The sequence below is a fragment of the Oryctolagus cuniculus genome, chromosome 19 (genome assembly GCF_964237555.1).
Source record: "Oryctolagus cuniculus chromosome 19, mOryCun1.1, whole genome shotgun sequence".
Taxonomy (NCBI): Eukaryota; Metazoa; Chordata; class Mammalia; order Lagomorpha; family Leporidae; genus Oryctolagus; species Oryctolagus cuniculus.
The window spans coordinates 11,217,743-11,239,875 of NC_091450.1; the positions used below are offsets into that span (position 1 = coordinate 11,217,743).

At 44.3% G+C, this 22,133-nt stretch overlaps 2 pseudogenes; both read right to left on the minus strand.

The window, feature by feature from the left end:
* Nucleotides 1-9,967: 9,967 nt before the first annotated feature.
* On the minus strand, nucleotides 9,968-10,620 carry LOC138847092 (putative vomeronasal receptor-like protein 4; annotated as a pseudogene).
* Nucleotides 10,621-11,759: 1,139 nt separating this feature from the next.
* Nucleotides 11,760-19,565, minus strand: LOC127488596 (serine/threonine-protein kinase LMTK3-like; annotated as a pseudogene).
* Nucleotides 19,566-22,133: the final 2,568 nt, after the last annotated feature.

Here is a 22,133-nt window from a genome sequence, read left to right on the forward strand (position 1 = left end):
ATACCAAAGACATTCTTCTCAGATCTAGGAAATATGGTGCTGAAATTCATATGGAGGCACAGGAGAGCTTGAATAGTTAAAGCAATCTTGTACAACAGAAACAAAGCCAGAGGCATCACAATACCAGGTTTCAAGACATACTACAAGGCAGTTATAATCAAAACACCTGGGTACTGGTAGAAAAATAGAAGGGTAGACCAGTGGAACAGAATAGAAACCCCTTAATTCAATCCAAACAACTGCAACCAACTTATATTTGACCAAGGAGCTATAACCAATCCCTGGAGCAATGATGGTCTCTTCAACAAATCGTGCTGAGAAAATTGGATGTCCACATTCAAAAGTATGAAGCAAGACCCATACCTTACACCTTATACAAAACTCCACTCAATATAGATTAAAGATTAAAGATCTTAATCTACAACCTGACATCATCAAATTGATTGAGAACATTGGGGAAACCCTACAAAACATTGGCACTGGCAAAGAATTCCTGGAAAAGACACAAGACACACAGGGAGTCAAAGCCAAAATTAACAAATGGGATTACTTCAAATTGAGAAGCTTCTGTAAGGCAAAGGAAACAAGAAAATGAAGAGGCAACCAACAGAATGGGAGAAAATATTTGCAAATTATGCAACTGATAAAGGATTAATAACCAGAATCTACAAAGAGATGAAGAAACTCCACAACAACTAAACAAAGAACCCAGTTAAGAGATGGGCTAAGGACTTAAACAGACACTTTTCAAAAGAGGAAATCCAAATGGCCAACAGACACATACTAGCAATCAGGGAAATGCAAATCAAAACCACAATGATGTTTCACCTCAGTCTGGTTAGAATGGCTCTCATACAGAAATTAACATAGAACAAATGCTGGAGAGGATGTGGGTAAAAAGATACCCTAATTAACCATTGATGAGAATGCAAACTGGTAAAGCCACTATGGAAGACAGTCCGGAGATACCTCAAAAATCTGAAAACAGGCCTACTATATGACCCAGCCATTCCACTCCTTGGAATTTACCCAGGGGAAATGAAATCAGGAAACAAAAGAGTTGTCTGTACCTCCATGTTTATTTCAGCTCAATTCACAATAGCTAAGACATGGAATCACCCTAAGTGCCCATCAACTGAAGACTGGATAAAGAAATTATGAGATATATAAATTATGAAATACTACACAGCAGTAAAAATAGATGAAATCCCATGATTTGCAACAAAATGGATTAATATGGAAAACTTCATCTTAGTGAAATAAGTCAGTCCCAAAGGGATAAATACTATATGTTCTCCCTGATCTGTGAGAACTAGTAGAACTCCTAAAACAAAAGTTGTACAAGTGAAATTGACACTTTGAGAAACAACAACTTGAAGAACTCTCATCTTGATTGTCAAGGAACAGTTATTTTTATTTTTTATTTCTTTTAATTTTTTCTTTTCTTCATACTATATGTTGAACTCAACATAGAGTTAATCATATATATATATACATATATATATCTCAATCTCAGTAAAAGATAACAGGGGGTAAGAGAGGGAGGAGGAAGTTTGTAACTGTTAAGATGTATAGTTATCCATACAGTCCTATGGACTTCTTTTTTTTTTAAGATTTATTTTATTTATTTGAAAGACAGAGTTATAGAGAGATGTAGAGACAGAGAGATAGAGAACCTTCCATTTGCTAGTTCATTCCCCAAGTGGCCACAATGGCTGGAGCTACGCCAATCAGGAGCCAGGAGCTTCTTCTGGGTCTCGCACATGGGTGCAGAGGCCCAAGGACTTAGGCCACCTTCCACTACTTTCCTAGGCATAGCAGAAAGCTGCATCAGAAGATGAGCAGCTGAGACTAGAACCAGTTCCCATATGGGATGCTGGTGCTTTATTCCAGTGCTTTAACCTGCTGTGCCACAGTGCAGGCCCCCAGGCGTACTTCTAAGGGTACAGTTTAAAAAGTTTCCATAGGACTCCAAATCCCATTAAAACAGGTGGTAAAAATCCCATCTTAATTGTTCAATTGGAGGCCAGTGCTGTGGTGCATTAGGTTAAAGCCACTGCCTGCAGTGCTGACATCCCATATGGGCACTGGTTCCAGTCCCGGCTGCTCCACTTCCAAACCAGCTCTCTGCTATGGCCTGGGAAATCAGTAGAAGATGGCCCAAGTGCTTGGGTTCTTGCACACGGATGGGAGACCCAGAAGAAGCTCCTGGCTCCTGGCTTTGGACCAGCTCATCTCTGGCCATTGTGGTCATTTGAGGAGTGAACCAGCAGATGGAAGACCTCTCTCTCTTTCTCTGGCTCTGCCTCACTCTGTAACTCTTTCAAATAAATAAAATAATTTTTTTAAAAATGTTAAAGGAACATATTATGTGTTAAAGTGAACATATAGATAGGATGAAGTGTTAAAGAAATCATATGAATAGCATCAAGTGCCTGGTAATAATAATAGAATTAAAAAGGAGGGAATGTCCAACATGAGAAGCAGTCCACATAGCAACCTTACAGAATGATAATCTCTTTAAGTAACACTCTGACCTCAGAATCAGTCCTTAAGGAATTTGGATGTGTCTGAAAAGTCCATGAGAACATTTCATGCATGGAAAGCCAAGACACTGTGTCAAAAAATATCCTACATGAAGGATCGCTGTGACTGTGACCCCATTAGAAAAAAAGGAGCCATCAAAAAAGATGTACTTTTCTCTGAAGGGAGGAGAGAACTTCCACTTTGTTTATGGCCTTGTCTAAATTCTGCCAGAGGTTGTGGTATTAAAAGCCTTCCATAGCCTTGGCAGCTCATGGCAAGAGCCTCGGGTAATCACTGATGTCATAAATAAGAGTGTTAATTGTAAAATTAACAACAGAAGTCTCTGCATTTACTCCCCATGTAGGACCTCTGTCCTTAATGAGTTGTACTGAGAATTTTCTGCCAAACTTGATCTCAAACAGTACTTTATACATTGTGTGGGGGGGATGTACACTGTTGAAATCTTTATGTAGTATAGAGTTGATCTTCTGTATATAAAGTTAACTTAAAAAAGAGAAAGTAAGAGATAGAGGAAATAGGAGAGCAGAATAGGGAGGTGGAGGTGGAGAGATATACCTTTCTGCTAGTTTAATCCCCAAATACCCATAGCACCTGGGCTGGGCCAGGCCAAGGCCAGGAGTTGAACTCCATCTGTGTCTCCCATGGCAGTCAGGAACCCAAGTCTAGGCCATCATCTTCTGCATCCCAGGCACATTAGCAGGAAGCTGGATCAGAATATTTTAAAATTCCATCCCAGGCACTCCAATATGGGATGTGGTCATCCCAAGGGCAGCTTAACCCCTGCAAAATGCCCATCCCTGAATGGTATCACATTCTTAAGCACTGTACAGAATATTCATTATACTTTTTATAGAAATATAATTTATTTTATACTAATATCACACACTGCAACTTTGTTGAATTTATTAGCTGAAATGGACTTTCAGTGAATTATTTAGTATTCTTTTATACTTAGGATTATATATTTGTCACAAAAAAAATCAAGTTTTATTCCTTTCTCTGCTGTCCAGAATCCTTTTCCCCGTTTTCACGTTACTTTTTTTCAGCAGAAACCTTACTTTTTTCAGCAAAAACCTTCCTTATGACATTTAAAAGACATGCACAAGAAAATATTTGAGTCTTGTGGCCAACTATTTGGGGAAATCATTTTGCATTCCTCCATTATATGCAGCATTTACTGTAGGCATTCCTTAGGTGTTCTTTTTAAGATTTTGATATTGTATACATTTTGAATGGAAGGAAAGAAACAGGGACAACCAGAGGAAAGAGAAAAAGTGATTTACACATAGAGATCTCTCCCATATGCTGATTTCCATAACAGATCCTTGCAATATCCAAAGCTGAGTCAAGGCCAGAGCCAGGACATGGGAACTCAGTGTAGCTCTCCCAGATGGGTGGCACGAACTCAAACACTTGAGACGTCACCATTACCTCCCAGGATCTGCATTAGGAGGAAGTCAGGAAATAGAACCTGAAATTGAACCCTTGCACTCTGATACAGAACTTGGGATTTCCTACATGTATGTAAATTACTAGACTCATTCCTACTCCCCACAGGTGATTTTTATCTAGTTGTGGAAATTTCCTTCACATCTTAGTTTGTTTAGGGTTTTAATCATTCATGGGTAGTGGATTCAGCCAGATGATTTTTCTTTTAAGATGATTACATGCTCTTTAAATTCACATTGTGTTTTTTCTTAATATGCATTATTTTCTGTTTTTCTTTCTTTCTGAGATACTATTTTCCAAGAACTTTTTGAGGACCTCTCATATAAGCAAATTCATTTTATTTAGCACCAATATTTTTATTAATTTTTATATTAATATGATTCTTCTTGCATAAATTTTGATATTTTTTATTCTTGTAGGTTTTTGGTCATATTCCATGTTTCTGAATTTTCATGGAAGTTTTGGGAAAAATAAAGTGAAAGAAGAATGCACTGGGCAATCTGCCATCACATTCTACTTTAGTTTATTCTGATGTACCACACAGAAAATAACTAAATGCTCTATGTACTACTCAGTTATTTTATGAGACAAATGAAATATTGTGCCTTATGTAAACTGATATATTGTGCCATTTGACTTTAGGTTTTACCAACATGACAAACTGAGTGTACATTCTCTTTTGTGTCAAAATTTAGATAATGGACATTAAAATAAGAAAAAACATAACATTGTATGAAGAACAACATAAACATGTTGATCTGATGAACCAATGCTTAAATCTAATATGTTACAGCATCCCATTTACACATATTTATATGTAAGCATATAGTATTTTAAAAGGATAAAATATCAGGGTGCACAGGTTAAGCCTGTTGCTCCTCCACTCACGGAGGAGCGGCACCGGGCCAGATGCTGTTATTCCCTTGCTGTCGGTTTTTTCTACAGCAAAGCAAGCACAAGCAAAAAGAAGAACGAAATAACGAGCTCCCCAGCAAACTCTCCAGCAGCCTGGAGACAGTAGTTGTCCCAGAAAGTGCGGTTGAGTCCCCTTTTATAGTCCTCTTCCACCAATCCGTGCTCCACTGCCCGCGTGCTGAGCACACTGCTCTCTTCCAATCAGAGGTTGGGTCAGCTCCTGAAACTCGTTAGTCAAATTGATGAAGCAGCTGAAGCCACTGTTTAAAACTTGTTTACTCCCTCTCAGCGCCATGTTGTGGGAGCCAGGCCCTGCTTCCCACAAAGGCACTGCTTGGGCCCCTCACATTCTATGTGGAGTGCTTTTAGACCAAGTCCTACTTTGCTTCCTACCCAGCTTCTTACTAATGCGCACCCTGTTAGGTGGAAGATGAGGACTCAAGTACTTTGGTCTCTGATACTCACATTGGATACTCAGATGGAGTTCCTGGCTTTTCACTGAAGCTTGGCCCAATCCCAGCTTCTGGGCATTTAGTCCTCTCTCTCACACTCTCCTTCTCTGTCATTTTCTTTCTGTGTTACTTCACCTTTCAATTAAATAAGATTTGGAAATTCAAAAAAAATTCAAAATATTTAAAATAAGCATAATGATTCACTTTAACAAGGATAAATTTATGTATTTAAAACTATAATAGGTGATATTAAACCTATCACAAACTAATTGTGTTACTATATTATAATCATATATATGAACATATAAATGATAAGTAACTTTACTAAATTGACAAGATATTAAGATACACTTATAGACAATATTTTAACCAGTTCACACACAGAAAGAACATTATTTCCAAATAGGAAGGCATTTCAAACTTTCAAGGTTTGTGGGTCTAGCCATGTCATAAAGGCATAAATCTAAAAATCCTGTACTCTATCATCTATGAAATGATAGAAAAATTACCAATTAAAAGTGTTACCAAGAAGTCATTTAGACACGTGAAAACTTTACTTAAGATTGTCTTACATTGCATTGCCCCAGAATTATTTTTCAGGAATCAGAAAAGTATTAAGTGGGGATTGTGATTACTGCAGTCAGAACATGAAATCAGATAGCTAATTCAGCTAAGAATTTTTACAAAACTATCGTTATAAAACAGAAAAATATTAAATGTGAAATGTGACATATTTCAGAATTGTCTGAAATGTAAAGTTATTTGTAGATTTGTATAAAATATAGATTTGTATAAAGCATAAAATTATTATAAAACATTAAATATGTCATCACTGTGAAATCATTATTAGTGTAAAGTATATTACTTGGTCATTAGATGTTCCAAGATAAGAAATCTAATATTTCTTTTATTTAAAAAAGATTTATTTACTTAAAAGTCAGAGTTACACAGATTGAAGGAGAGAGAGAAAGTGAGAGAGAGTCTTCCATCCCATTGGCCACAATAGCTGGAGTTGTGGCAATCCGAAGCCAGGAGCCAGGATCTTCCTCCAGGTCTCCCAAGTGGGTACAGGGGCCCAAAGACTTGGGCCATCTTCTAGTGCTTTTCCAGGCCATAGCAGAGAGCTGGATTGGAAGTGGAGCAGCCAGGACTCGAACTGGTGCCCATATGGGATGCCAGCACTACAGGTGGTGGCTTTACCCGCCATGCCACAGTACTGGCCCCAGAAATCAAGTATTTCTTATGAGATCGTATTGTCTTGCACAAACTATCCCTGTGAAATATTCTACTCTGTGTACAAGCATATGATAAAAAATATACTGCATGTTCCTCAAGCTCTTACATTACAACCGTTATACTTACTTAGAAGTACAAAAATCATTAAAATGTGCAAGATCATCAAAAGGAACACTGGAGAATTTCCCAGAGCCCAGCATAAATCAATACAAAAACTGAGAAGACAAATCAAGCTGAAGGACTATTTTTCCCCAGGACAATGGCTGAATACTTGAGCTTCAAACCCCTGTGAGTAAACCAGCTTTCCCTCTGGTGAACTGGAATAAATAAGAAAATATGCCAACTAGTGACTATCCAAAGGTTAGGCATAGCCAATGTATGCACTAAATTGGAACTAATGAAGCATACAAAAAAATAAGCTACTAGAATTGAGTTTCAGATTACATAATGGAATTACATTTCAAATATTTAAATAAATATCAGAAAATGAAAGAATTGAAATAATAATGAGCATGAGAAATAAGAACAAGGAACAGAAATATTGATCATATTTGTAAAAGAACATAATAAACATTTGAAAATTGTAATAAACAAATATACAATACAGAGTTTAAACATTAAGTTAAACTCAGGTTTTCCATGCCTGAAATGCTCTCATGGGCTTTTCAGCCAGATCTGAATATCTTAAGAGCTGATTCTGAGGCCAGAGTGCTGTATAGTTCATTTGTCATTCTATGAGGCTGTGGTATGGCCTGCTTCTCATGTTGGATCATTCTCTCCCTTTTCATTCTATCTATTGTTATTACCAGGCACTTGGTCTTATTTATATGATCCTTTGATACTTAGTCCTACCTATATGATCAATTACACACTTAATATGATCACTTTAATATGTGAGATGGCATTATTACTACCCAGCTTAATGGGATTTGGTGTTCCATGACAAGTTTTTAGTTTACCCTTAGGTATAAGTCCCTGGGAATATGTGCAGAACTGTATAGCTCCTCTCTTATTCCCACTCTTATTTTTACTGGGGATTATTTTCAGTTGACTTCATACACCTATGATTAATTCTATGCTAAGTAAAGAGTTCCAACAATGGTATTAAGTAGAAAAAATAAAAATAAAATAAAATAACAAACTGTTATTTGTCAGTCAAGATAAAGGCTGTGCAAGTCATTGCTTCTCATAATATCAACTTCACTTCTACAGATTTCCTTTTAGGTGCTCTGTTATTTGTCACAGATCAGGGAGAATATATACTATATGTGCCTTTGGGACTGGCTTATTTCACTAGGTATAATGTTTTCCAGTTTCATCCACTTTGTTTAAAATGACTAGATTTCATTTCACAAATGAGAGAAATAATATATTTACATTGCTGACAGAAATTAGTATGTAAGCTACACTTGAATAGTTACCTATTTTAAAAAGAATAAAAATAAGCTGGCGCTGCAGATCACTAGGCTAATCCTCCGCCTTGCGGCGCCAGCACACCAGGTTCTAGTCCCGCTCGGGGCGCCAGATTCTGTCCCGGTTGCCCCTCTTCCAGTCCAGCTTTCTGCTGTGGCCTGGGAGTGCAGTGGAGGATGGCCCAAGTGCTTGGGCCCTGCACCCCATGGGAGACCAGGATAAGTACCTGGCTCCTGCCATTAGATCAGCACAGTGTGCCAGCTGCAGCGCACCAGCCGTGGTGGCCACTGGAGGGTGAACCAACGGCAAAGAAGACCTTTCTCTCTGTCTCTCTCTCTCTCACTGTCCACTCTGCCTGTCAAAAAAAAAAGAATAAAAATATTTTCAAATATAATAATCATAAAAGATTTGATTTTCTATGTGTATTTCTAAAGTATTCATATTAATAGTAACAAAGGTCTAGACAAACATTATCATCAACAAAGGTACAAAACAAACATTTTTATCGTCAGTCTTTTAAAATCAAAAGCTTCTGCATGGTATATTGTGCAAAATATTGAGTATCCTCTTATCAGTTAAGTACAAATGGAATGACAGTGGCTTACACAATGACCACAACACATTGAACACCAAAGATAACTGAGTCATGTGACCACAGTAGAAGACTGAGCTTTCAAATTATATCACAGAGTGACAATGCAGTAGAAAATATAAATTTGGTCATATGACAACTAGAATGAGCATGAATAAGACACATTTATTTGTATCTTTAGATTTAGAGAAATTATACAATTATGAAATGTATTAACCCAGTAAAACAATTCATAAATATCTAACAAAAAGGGACAAAGTATTGATATCAGCATTTCATTGTATTAAAAAGAGATAAATAATAGAAGCATTCAAACAGTAATAAATGTTGAACTGCATAGCCAAGTAAGATTAAAATTGGAGAACAGAGAAAAATAAATACACCTAAACAATGTACACAGCCCTTGAATAATTCAAAAAAAAGATAAAAAAAAATATCATTGCTTTCTGGAGAGGATGTGGGGAAAAAGGGACACTAACCCACTGTTGGTGGGAATGCAAACTGGTCAAGCCACTATGGAACTCAGTCTGGAGATTCCTCAGAAACCTGAATATAACTCTACCATACAACTCAGCCATCCCACTCCTTGGAATTTACCCAAAGAAAATTAAATTGGCAAATAAAAGAGCTATCTGCACCTCAATGTTTATTGCAGCTCAATTCACAATAGCTAAGACCTAGAATCAACGTAACTGCCCATCAACACTCTATAGAATGCCATACAGCAGTCAAAAACAATGAAATTCGGTCATTTGCAACAGAATGGAGGATTCTGGAAAACATCATGCTGAGTGAAATAAGCCAGCCCTAAAGGGACAAATATATATTCTCCCTGATCAGTGACAACTAACCGAGCACCAAAAAGGAAAAGTGTTGAAGTGAAACAGACATTATGAGAAACAGTGACTTGATCAGCCCTTGTCCTGACTGTTGATGAACAACTTAATACTTTATCCCTTTTAGTATTTTTTTGTTCTACTTAATACTATTGGTTGAACTCTTTAATTAACACACAATTATTATTAGTTGTTTAAATTTAACTGAAAAGTAATCCCTGTAAAATGTAAGAGAGGTAGTAAGAGAGGGAGGAGATGTACAATTTGGGACACTCTCAATATGACTTGGCCCAAATGGTAGAGTTAGAAATGTGCCAGGGGATTCCAATTCAATCCCATCAGCTGGCATGTACCAATGCCATCTAACTAGCCAAAGTGATCAGTTTCAGTTCACAATTGATCATAATGATAGGATTAAGAGTCAAAAGGATCACATAAACAAGACTAGTGTCTGCTAATACTAACTGATAGAATTAAAACAGGAGAGAATGATTCAACATAGGAATTGTGATACAGAGCAGACAATGAATATTCTCTTATCGGAACTGACAAGCTGTTCTGTACTCATAGTGGCATAGACATGGACCACAACACTCTGGACACCCACGATGACTGAATCACATGTCCACATTATGAGGGAGGTGGATGAGATGATAAAGTCCACCGAGTACATGACCAGTATTTAGTGATAGTCATCAGATTGGTCTGGGTCACATTGGAAGATGCCACTGTGTAGAAGAGTGTGCTAGTGTTGAAACACAAACATACCAGACATATGAGAAAGAATAAATAGAATATGAAATGTATTTATTTATACTTAAACTGTGCCAACCAGGAAGTGCTAGGACTGATGGTGATGGCCTGGATGATGCTCAGGAGGCAGGTGGTGCATTCGGAGAGGCCCTTCATCACTCTGTTTACATTGAACAAAGTCTTATACTTGAAGTCAGTCCATACATTCAATGACTCAAACAGGTCGGGAGAGTGCAAAAACAGCATATTAATGAGCAAAGCAATGTGGACTAAGGGACTAAGGCCAGATGACAACTGGTCAGGTAGTGGGCTTAGGCCGGTGATCCAGCAGGATTGTGGAGATGTGAGAGAGGAAGAGGAAGGTGTTGGTTGAGATTCCAATGCCAGCTTGATAAAGAATGCATTTGTGTTTCCATGTATAGCACATACTTAAGCATCACTTGTAAGGCTATGCTGCTGTTTGGCCCCTGTGGGCAGCTGAGCTGCAGACCCTGGTGTGTGGGAGTGGCAGTGGCTGAAGCAGGTGGGCTTTGCATGCTCTAGGTTATCTCACTCTTTAACTACAGTGCTGGGAGGGAGGTGCTGTCCTTTCCATCTGTTCTGGCAGATGGAGAAACTGAGGCACAGGAAGGACATGGGGCCCAGGCGGCAGAGCTAGGGTGGGACTGAGCCAAGGTGGTCGTGGCTTTGGGGTCCGCCATGCCCAGCCTGCCCGGCCTCCAGGCTGTGCTCGCCCTACCCCACCAGGGCCTCCACCTGAGCTCCCCCAGGCCTCCTCACCTTTGTTCTGCTCACTGTTCCCCTGTGGGGGCCCCAAGTCCAAGAATAGCAGCGGCATCTGGGGTCACTTCCTCTCGGCTTGGGGGGGGGGCTCCCGTCTCCCTTGGGTGCACTGTTGCCACAGGCCTTGCTGTCTGGGACCCAGACTCTCCCTCTGACAGCACTTCCCACCTGGCTCTGGCCTCCTCGGCTGTGTTTCTGGGGACAGTGGCAGCTGTGGTGACCTCGTGCTCTCTACCCATCTGACCTTTGTATCCACACCATCCACGTGCCCACTGGTGCTCACCCTCCCCCCCCACGAGGTCCAGCCTCCCAGCCCCAGGAGCTCTTGGTGCCCCATTGCCCCAGTCTCGTTGACTCTCCTCTAGGTCCCGGCTTCATTGTCCCACTCCTGGCGACTGGGCCGAGGGGGCCAGTGCCCATCTCCACACCACTCTGGGGTGAAGCCACCATACCTGCTGTGAGAGGGTCTCTCCAGTGAGTGCTCCGAATCTCGCACCCATTCTCCTGCGTCTTCTCCCAGGGTCCTGGGGCTCCCCATGGCCCCGTGGCTTCGTACTCCTGGGCCCCTACTCTCCTTCTCCTCCCTTCTTGGGGGTGTCACCTCACCATTCTCCAGTGCTTTCTCCCCCTTGGGACCCCATTCTACACCGCCTCCTTCCCCTCATCAAGGGCTGGCCCCTGCTCTCCAGCACTGTGGCCCCATTACATGGATCCTCAGGCTTAGGGTTCTCTTCCTGCTGCCAGGGCCTCCTCCTGCCTTCCAGAGTGTCCACCCCTTGTACCCTAGGAGATCAGCTTCTCCCAGGACCCTGGGAGGGGAAAGGGACCCGCATCTGAGGCAGCCAGGGTGCTCCTGGGTGGGGTGGCTTGGGAGAGTCCATGGCAGAGGGACCCCTTCCTCCTCGGCCACCCCACACCTGGGAAGACTCCCTCAAGGGGGAAAAGTAAAGTGTCTCGGTGTCGTAGCCGCTGTCCCCTGGGTTGGGGACCTGAGAGGACAGGCCTGAGCCAAAACTGGCCATGGCCGTGGGAGGGAAATGGCCAGGTCCTCGGGTGCCTGAGGTGAAGGGGGGGGGGCTGAGGAGCGGGAGGTGGTCCCCGCCCGGGGTAATGGGGGACTGGGGGACTGAGGAGGTGGGGACCAGGGGAGGTAGGCCAGGGAGCCCTTCTCTCATTCTGCCCCCAGGGAGGTGTCGTCTTCAGTTGGGGGTGGGGACAGCCAATGGCAGCGTGCCCCCGCCAACCAGCCACAACTTCATCTGGCTCCAGTGGCAGGCAGGAGCAGGCCCCCTTATGGCTGCACTGGGGCATGGCAGGGGCCCTGGTGGCCACCCCTCCACAGGTGCTGCTGTCTTTGCCAGAGAGCTGCTCTCCTCTTCGTCCTCACTCCCCCAGAACTTCCACAAGGTCTCCCCGTGCCCCACCCCTTGGGATCCCAGCCGCTCAGCAGGAAGCTGCCTAATGCCCAGGACTGGGCTGGGAGAGGTTCCAGTCATTGGGGAAGTGGGTTTCCAGGTGAAAACCACCTTCCTACAGGCACACATAGTACTCCCCGCTCACTAAGGGGCTGCGGACACTGATGACAGGGTAGCACGCTAGGCGTGGCTAGTGCCTTGTAGACGGGATTGGAAGGGCTGACAAGAGGGGCTGGGACCTGGATGCGGGGTGCTAGGGGGCACAGCCCCCACACCGGGTCGTCTTGACAACCACTGGAGGCTCAGGCCGCCTTTGGATCAGCCTCGGGGAAGCCATCCGGAAGCGGGAACGAGAACGAGAGGGTCCTGGGGTGCGGTGAGCTGTGCGACATGGGCCAGGGGAAGGGGCCATCTCGGGAGGAGTCGGCGGCGGGGGCAGCCAGGGGAAGCCGCTGGGTCGGCAGGTAGGTGAGCTGCAGCTGGAGGTCAGAGGCCGGGGGGCGCTGGGCAGGCAGTAGCCAGCCACACTGCAAGATGTCATACGGGGCTGGGGGGTGGGGTGAAAGTGTGCAGGGCAGAAGGCTGGGGGGACGGTGGGTTGGGGGGAGGCTGGCAGGTGTGAGGAGCCCTGTCTGGATTAGAGATGGAAGCAGTAGAAGTCTGTTGGGGACAAACTGCATCAAGTCGCAGCAGTGCCCCTCCCTGCCTGTTTTCCTCCCTCCATGTCGCAGGTGCCGGCAGAGGTGGTGGGGGAGCCCAGCCCCCAGCAGGTCTGGGGTCCCCGCAGTAGTCGGTGTAGGGCAGCTTGACTCTCTGCTTGAGGAGCTGCTGCAGACCACGAAGGCCAGGACCTCGTCCAAGAGGTGGCGGGCGGCACAGGGGTGGTGCAGGGAGGTCAGAGCCCAGAGCTGTCCCGTTGCGGGTCGGGAGCCTGTTTCCCCTCCTGCACAACCGCGGGGCCCTCACCAGATGTTGCTCTCGCGGCTCTGGTCCACCACCATGGAGGTGCAGTGCAGCTCCCTGAGGAGCTCAATCTCCGCCCAGCGCAATGGGATCCACAGGTGCTCCCGCGTCAGGTGATATCCTCCTGGGGCAGACCCTCTGGGGGGGGGGGGAGTCAGGCGCCTCAGGCCACCCTCTTGGCACCCGCCCTGCTGGAGGGCAGCCCCCACCTTGTAACTGCTGTGGGCAAGGCCATGGTCTCCCATGCTGCATGGTGAGGTCAGAGGTCAGCAGGCAGTTCCCTAGGGTGGGGGTGCAGGTGAGCACAGGGGCGACCCCTCCCCCAGCCCAGACCCCTGTCCTTCATGGTTTCCCTGATGGCAGCTTCCAAGTGGGGAGTTCCTTTTCGCGGGAGAGCCAGCTCCCAGCCTGGATTCTGGCGGGAAAAAGCTCCTGACTCTTTCGATCAGTTCAGCTGTGGCTGTTGTGGCTATTTGGAGAGTGAAGCAGTGAGTGGAAGACCAATTTCCCCCACCCCCGTAGCTCTGCCTTTAAAATAAAAATAAAGCTTTAAAAAAACCTTCTTTGTCATGTTCTTGGATCAGTGAGTTTAGTGATTCAGTAGGTCTTGTACTTTGTTTACACCCTTTCCAGATCCCAGCTTTCCACGAGGTGCTGAGTTTCAATGCCCTACCTGATATAAAACTGAAACCCTCTCACCTCTGACCATTGGCAGTTCCAGTAACTTCCTAATACTGTTGCTTGCTTTTTAGATTCTGTTTTGCTTCTGTACTGTGGAACTTATGTATTGTGCTAAACTAGTACATTATTTCTTTGTTCTTGGAAGACAAGACTTTTTGAACATTTAGTTAGTGTGTCTTGGGTTTTGTTTACTTTTGCTCTACAAACAGTTGCCATACATTTCCTTTCCTATGTATGCTTTGCAGTAGTGCCTTTATCTATGAAATATTGCTCCTGAAAGGATCTATCATGTAAATTTAACTGATTGGTTCTTTAGAGTATTCTAAATAAACTACACCAATTAACATTTTCACAAAAAGTGCATTCTGGTGGAAACAGTTAATTGGTCTCATCAATATCAGTAACAAATTACTTTTTCTTTTTTCTTTTTTCTTTTTTCTTTTTTTTTTTTTTTTTGACAGGCAGAGTGGACAGTGAGAGAGAGAGACAGAGAGAAAGGTCTTCCTTTTGCCGTTGGTTCACTCTCCAATGGCTGCCGCAGCCGGCGCAGTACGGCAGGCGCACCGCGCTGATCCGATGGCAGGAGCCAGGTACTTATCCTGGTCTCCCATGGGGTGCAGGGCCCAAGCACCTGGGCCATCCTCCACTGCACTACCTGGCCACAGCAGAGAGCTGGCCTGGAAGAGGGCAACCGGGACAGAATCCGGCGCCTCTACTGGGACTAGAACCCGGTGTGCCGGCGCAAGGCGGAGGATTAGCCTAGTGAGCCACAGCGCCGGCAACAAATTACTTTTTCTAAAGCATCAATACTTTTGCTTCTTGAATGCTTAGCCAGGAAAATAAATTCACATTCATTTAAAAAAGAAAACAAATTACATAATAGTAACAACAAAGCATAAGGATTGAATACCATAAATCTTCTGACACTAACATCAATTCCTTTGTTTTATGGATATTTTTACCTCTAAATTAAGCAAACAATTATTCATGTTATATTGTGTTTTTTAACAAAATGTTTAACAAGGTGAGAAAAGTAGAAGCTTAGAAGTCACAAATCTATCACCATAATTGCTCCACTACCAGCATTTTTAGATACTTCCTTCCAATGATTAAGGCTCCAACAAGCATAGACTAAAATATACTTTAGTAGATTTTAAATCTATATGAATTGCTTCAGTTCAAAAGAAACCTCCACTATCAAGGGTGGCTGTCAAAAATATTACAGTTCTTTCATTCTGCATCTTAAAAGCAATTTGCTCAAGTCAGTCATCCTTTGGCTTCCAGATCATTGGTGGGGGGAACATCATTTTTTTTTTATTAAGACTTTATTTGCATAACACTCAGTTTGTTACTTTCTGAGTTAAATCCTTGAAAAGTAGTTTAGCTGGGTCTAAAATTTAAGATTGACAGTTATTTTCCTTCAGCCTCTTCCAGAAAATTATTCCACTGTCTTCAGTCTTTCTTGTTCTTAAGTGGTCATCTCAGTCAAATTGTCTTAGCTTCCTGGGTAATCTGAATTACAGCACAATTCATTTCAATGTGTGCTTATTTTTACTTCTTCTTTTAAGGATTCATGCTCCTTCAACTTGTGTCCACTTGCAATTTCTCAGCCATTATCTCTTTCCATCTCCTCTCTCCCTTTTGAGCCCTATTAGATAAGGCTATATCTTCTCACTTTATGTCTTTTATCTCTATGTTACTGTTGCAATCTGTATGCCTTTGTGCTGTTTTGCATTATTTATTTAAATCTAACATCCAGTTTGCCAATTCTTTCTTTGGCAGTGTCTAAATTGATCTGTACCTCATTCACATTGTATTATTTTCAATTAGTGTGTCCTATTTGGTTATTTCTAAACAACACTAGGGTTTATAGTGTTATTTTAATATTTACTTAATGTTTTAATATTTTCTTTGAATAATTTGTCTTTCATAATGTGTTCACCATATTGATTACATATCCTCCATCACACTGTAGTTTTAGAAGTGTTTTTAAGGAATCAGGGCCCTCCTCTTTCCTTGTTTCCCTTTTTAAAAAGTTTTTCTTCACGTATTTAACAATTGATTTCTAACTGGGACCGTTTGTCTATGAACTCTCTCTCTAGAGAAGAGTTGTTTGCTTCTGTTAACTGCTCAGAAGGTCTGGCCTGGAAACCTCCTTCTTTTGCTTTTCATATCTTATTTGTTTTCTTTTGGTTTTGGAGAAGAGTCCTTGATTGGGGTATACATAGAACGATTACAACAGAAGTTCGCTCCTGTTCTCCCTCAGTGTAAGAGTAGTGAGGGGGGTAGTGAGGACAAAAATAAGGGGCTCCCAACCACATGGACTTCTGTCAGTAACATTTCATCTTCACAAAATTAATCCATGAAATGTTGAGCTTTCTTTAAAAAAGCTTACTGCACTGCTGTGCATAGTTGGTAAAACCACCGCCTGCAGTACTGCCATCCCATATGGGTGCCAGTTCGAGTCCCGGCTGCTCTACTTCCAATACAGCTCTCTGCTATGGCCTGAGGAAGCAGTAAAAGGTGGTGCAAGTCCTTGGGCCACTGCTCCCATGTGGGAGACCTGGAAGAAGAGACTGGCTCCTGCCTTCAGATCAGCACAGCTCTGGCCATTCCAGATTGTCATCAGACAATCCCATGGCTTCCTCTGCCTCAGTCGTGACACCAGGGATGGAGCTCCCATGTCTCCACTAGCTATACCCCCCTCAAAGACGTCTCCCTGGGGCCCTCAGAGACATTGTGCTTGCTTTTCTAAATTCCTCCCACACATCACTCGTGAAGTGGGTAGCAAGGGCTCTCAGCCAATCACACTGGGAGTTGGAGCTGCTGTGTCCACTGCCTCAGCCTCCTCTGTCCACAAAGCAAGGACAACAGAGGCCCCCTCACCCCCACCCCCACCCTGTACCCAAGGGTGCTCAGGAAACCAGGAAGGACACTGGCTCATGGTGCTGTGCTCTGTGATCAGGTGCTGCAGGTCCCAAACACGTCCTAGACCAACATGGACTGGCTCCTGGAGAGTCCCAGTGCCATCCCCGCTAGCTCCAGCTTCCCCTTTACTCTCCTTGTGGCCCCCAACTGCCATCCCATGCAGCCCCCAGCATTCCCTCATGTCTTTCCACCATGCCTTCCACTCTCTATGCTTCATGCTTTCATAGCTGGGGCCTGGCTCATCCTGGAGCAGCCCCTCCCAGGGCCAGCCATTCCCTGCAGATGCAAATGACTCACCTGCAGGGCACTTCTCCCCTGTAAACCACCAGCCCTGAACCCATTTCGCCAGCTGCACCTACTGCCAGGCTCTTCCACTCACCCAGGGCTTGACCCAATTATGAAGGGCAAGGTCAGACCAGCAGTGACAGCCCCCTGGGCCCCACAGCCTACTAAGGCTGCAGATGCTCCTCAACTTTCAATGGAGTTAAGCCCTGATAAACCCCTACAGGCTGAAAGTTGAGTATGTTGGAAGTGCATTAATGCTCCTCACCTACTGAACATCCAAGCTTAGCTATAAACACTGTGCAGACCAAAATGGAAAACATCAAGCAAAGTTCCCACTGAACTCTAAGCAAATTGGGTATTGAAGGAACATTCCTCAATACAATCAAAGCAATTTATGAAAAACCCATGGCCAGCATCCTATTGAATGGGGAAAAGCTGGAAGCATTTCCACTGAGATCTGGTACTAGACAGGGATGCCCACTCTCACCATTGCTACTCAATATATTACTGGAGCTTTTAGCCAGAGCCATTACGCAAGAAAAAGAAATTATAGGGATACAAATAGGGAAGGAAGAAGTCAAACTATACCTCTTTGCAGATGATATGATTTAAGTGGTGCAACCTATGCAAGTTTTCAGCTTCCTGCACTGATCCCAAGTTGTGGGGAAGGTAAGCCTTGCAGCAGCATCTGTCTGGGCCTTACCTTCTGAGAGCGATCCTGGTAGGCTTGTGTGCGCCCGAATATGTCCCATATAGAAGGGCTGTAGTCTTTCTCGTATTAGCTTTTGAATTCGTATAAACAAGGGCATAGCATTGGAAGTTGTTTTAAGAAAAGAAGTCTCAAGGAATGGAATGGAGTGAGCTACATATGCACTATCAGTATAAATATGTACAGCCTGACTGGAAAACTGTGTAAAGACTTAAAGTATGGCATACAGCTTGACCAACTGGGCCGACTGATAAGATGTTTTTAAAAACATGGGAACGGTTATCTGCAACGAAGGCAGCCATTCCATTGGAGGACCCATCTATAAACACCATAACAGCCTTTGGAATGGGGTTAGTTTTTGTATTTCTTGGGAAAATAACGGAACAGGATTGGGCAAACTGTAACACGGGGTCATCAGGGAGGTGATTGTCAATGACTCCCATAAATCCTGACATGGCTATTCCCCAGTCATCAGAAGTTTGAAGAAGGAACTGAGTCTCCTCTTGGGTATATGGCACTACTATAACATTGGGGTCTTTCCCGAAATATTGGCGGGAAAGGAAGCAAGCCTTGATGATTATTGAAGCAACCCGAGACAAATATACTGTAATTACCTTAGATGAGGAAATGGGGAGATGAACCCAGAAAAGAGGTTGACCCTTTTTATTGGGCATGAGGGATTTTTGCCAAAAAACTCCAGTGGGCGTATGTGGTGTGGCTAAAACTACAAAAAGCAGAGGGAGAGTATAAGAAATCTGTGAAACAAACTGTTGGCTGATGGCTTGCGCTACTTGGTTTAATGCGTCTCCCGCAGCAGGGGTGAGCTCGCGGAGGGGGGGGGGGTCTGGGTCTCCTCGCAGACTGTCATTGAGGGGCAAAAGGACATTATTAAATATTTTTAAATAGGGCCTGAGCCATTGAATATCTCCTAGAAGTTTTTGGAAATCATTAAGGGTATGGAGGCAATCCAAGCGGAACTGGATGCGGGGCACAAAAACCAAATCCTGTTGTAATTTTAAACCCAAATAGGTAAAGGGGTCTTGTAACTGGACCTTATCAGGAGCAATTTATAAACCAAGGGCAAGAAAGGCTTTAGAAAGTGCTATAAAGCAATCTTGTAGGTCTGACTTGTTCTGAGCCACCAGTAAAATGTCATCCATATAATGTAGAATATAAATATGAGGCCAGCGAAAGGAACCGGTCTGCTGCCTGTGCTACAAACTTTTGACAAAGGATGGGGCTATTGGCCATCCCCTGGGGCAAGACTTTCCAATGAAATCTTTGCATTGGTCCCTGGAAATTAATACTGGGGAGGCTAAAGGCAAAATAAGGGTGATCATCAGGGTGTAGAGGAATAGTGAAAAAGCACTCTTTGAGATCTATAATTATTTTGTAATAACCATTTGGGATGGCCACGGGGGTTGGGATGCCAGGTTGGAGGGCTCCCAAGGGTGCCATGACATTATTAACGAAACGCAAATCCTGTAAAAGGCGCCATTTACCAGATTCTTTCTTTATGACAAAAATGGGCGTATTCCAGGGAGAATTGGAAGGCTCTAGGTGTCCAGCCACGGGCGAGCTGCTCCTGTACAAGTGCTGTAGCGGCATTTAGCTTTTCTTGAGTAAGCAGCCACGGATCCACCCAAACAGGAGTTTGAGTATTCCATGTGATTTTATCTGCATGGGGTACTAAAAATCCAAATATCCGGGCCCATGTCTACCTGTTTTAGAGGGGGCTGTAATAGGTTGAGTTATGCCCTGTCTCATTTTCCCAAGTCCTGTGCCAGGCACATAATCCATGCGCAGCATTTGTTGTGTGACCACAGCATCAGGGCTGCACAGGATAACTTCCATTTGGGAGAATGTCACGTCCCCACAGATTAACAGGGAGGCCTGGTGATACAAAAAGAGTCACAGTGGCCTGACTGCCTTCCTTATCTTTCCAGCACAATACCCTTGAGCTGACTTGGGGGTTATTGGACTGGCCTATACCTCGCAAATCGGTGAGAGACGCGGTCAGTGGCCAATGGGCGGGCCAATGATCTTGAGATATGACTGTGGCATCTGCCCCTGGATCCAAAATGCCCTTGAAATCCTTTCCTTCACTAGTAAAGGTTAACACAGGCCTATTTTTTGTAATTGACTGGACCCAATAAGCCTCCGAGGAGCCCAAAGGGGTAATGCCTCAGGGCCTGGAAGAAATTGAGGATGTATTTCCAGTAATTAAAGGCAGAAGAACCAGTTGTGCTAGACGGCTGCCCTGTGGAACGGCAGCTACTCCATTAATAGTGGCTGCTAGGATTTTTATCTCCCCGGTAAAGTCACCATCAATAATACTGGGAAAAACTTGAATGCCTTTAAGGGTGGCTAATGTTCAGCCGAGAGTAAAAGCACAGGTACCCGAAGGCAAGGAGCCCTGCACCCCTGTAGGGATAATTTGTGGGCCCTGGGTGGAATCTAATATTGTATCGGAGGGGGCAGTGCTGTGCTACCTGGGGTTGCTCCTTGGAGGGAAGCGATTGCAGAGGTATTTGCTGAGCCTGAGGCTGGGAAGGGACAAACCGTACTGCCCCAGGGTTTGTCCTTTGAGAAACTAGGGCCAGGGGCTGGCCCCTCCGGAGTTTCCCTGCATGGGAGGAGGGAGGGGTTGGCCTGAAGAATTAGTCTTTGACCTGCATTCGTTTGCCCAGTGATAACTCCTATGACATGGGGGCATGGGGTGGAGGGGAGCAGTCTGCCTGGGGGAGATGGAGCCGCGCCTTGGGTCATGGGCCTGTTTGATAAGGCGGTTGGACACTGGCGGGCAAAATGTCCGGGCTGTTTACAGGCGTAGCAAGTGGAGGTCCCCTTGGAGGGATTTTGGGTCAGAGTGCGGCCCCAATTGCTAAGCCCATGGCATGGGCCGATCCCACACCAGCGCAGAGCCTCACATATTCTCAAAGATCACCCTTATGTTTATGAGGCCGAAGAATATCTTTACAAGCTGGGTTGGCATTTTCAATGGCAAGGTGCGTAACAAATGCACTTCCATTTTCTCCTGGGCCAACTAGTCTCTCAGCTGCAACATTAAGGCGCGAGACAAAATCACTATAAGGCTCGTCGTGCCCCTGCTGAATCTTAGCCAAGGAGGTGGTGACTGCTCCCCTTTGAGGAAGCTTTCTCCAAGCCCCTAGTCTGGCAGTCTTAATTTGCACCAGAAGTCCATCGGGGAACTGGGCCTGCGAATTGTTGGAATTATACGGGGCATCTCCCAAAAGTTTTCTGAGGGTCCAATTATTAGATGAAGTTTTAGCAAAATTTTGTTGGGCTATTTCTTTACAAATTTGAACATAATCAGCTCTCCACAGGACACAGTCACCTCCGCTGAGAGCAGCTCGGGTGAGGAAGTCCCAATCATTAGGTGTAAGCCACCGGGCACTCTGGCTTTCCAATAAGGCCTTAGTATACGGGGCGGTGGGACCATACTGGGTGCAAGCAGTTTTAAGCTTTTCAATAAATCTGAGACTAAGTTTTTTATAGGGTGGTGGCTGTCCATTACCAGGTCCTAGATTGGGGATCTGATCTTCCTCCTCCGACCCAGGTTCCTCACTATCTTCCCTGGAGTGTGGCGGGGGGGAGGGTAAATTCTCCGCAGCCTCATTTTCCCCATCAAGGGCAGACTCAAAGTGACCTCTGGCTTGCCTCCTGGTTACAGGGAAAGCTAGAGGGGGTTGGGTTTTAGAGCTGACTTTACCTTGTTTAGGTTTTGTAAGGGGCTGCTCTAAAGCAAGGTGGCAGAGCTCCTCCTCTAGGGATTTTATTTCCTTAAGGAGTTGGATGTGCTCTCGTCTGTGTTGTAGTGACTGTTGCAAGGCCGACAAATCAGGCACAGGAGGGTTAAACTCATAGAGAGCGGGGGCACAAATGGGAAGGTGCGGGTGAGTGTTGTACGGCGGGAGATTTTTAACACTTGGGGGCCAATTGGAATTAGGATAGTGCACGACCTCTTTCCCTGGGGCAGCTTCCTCATCTGAATCTAATTTGTCTCGGATGGCAGGATATAGTTGGCTCGCTTCGTTGGTAGGGGCTAAAATGGGCTCTTTAATTTTATTGCTGGGGTCATCATCCGTGGAGGGTATATGCAGAACGACAGATGGGCATTTAGATGCAGGTCGGGAGGATTGCTGTAATGTCTCC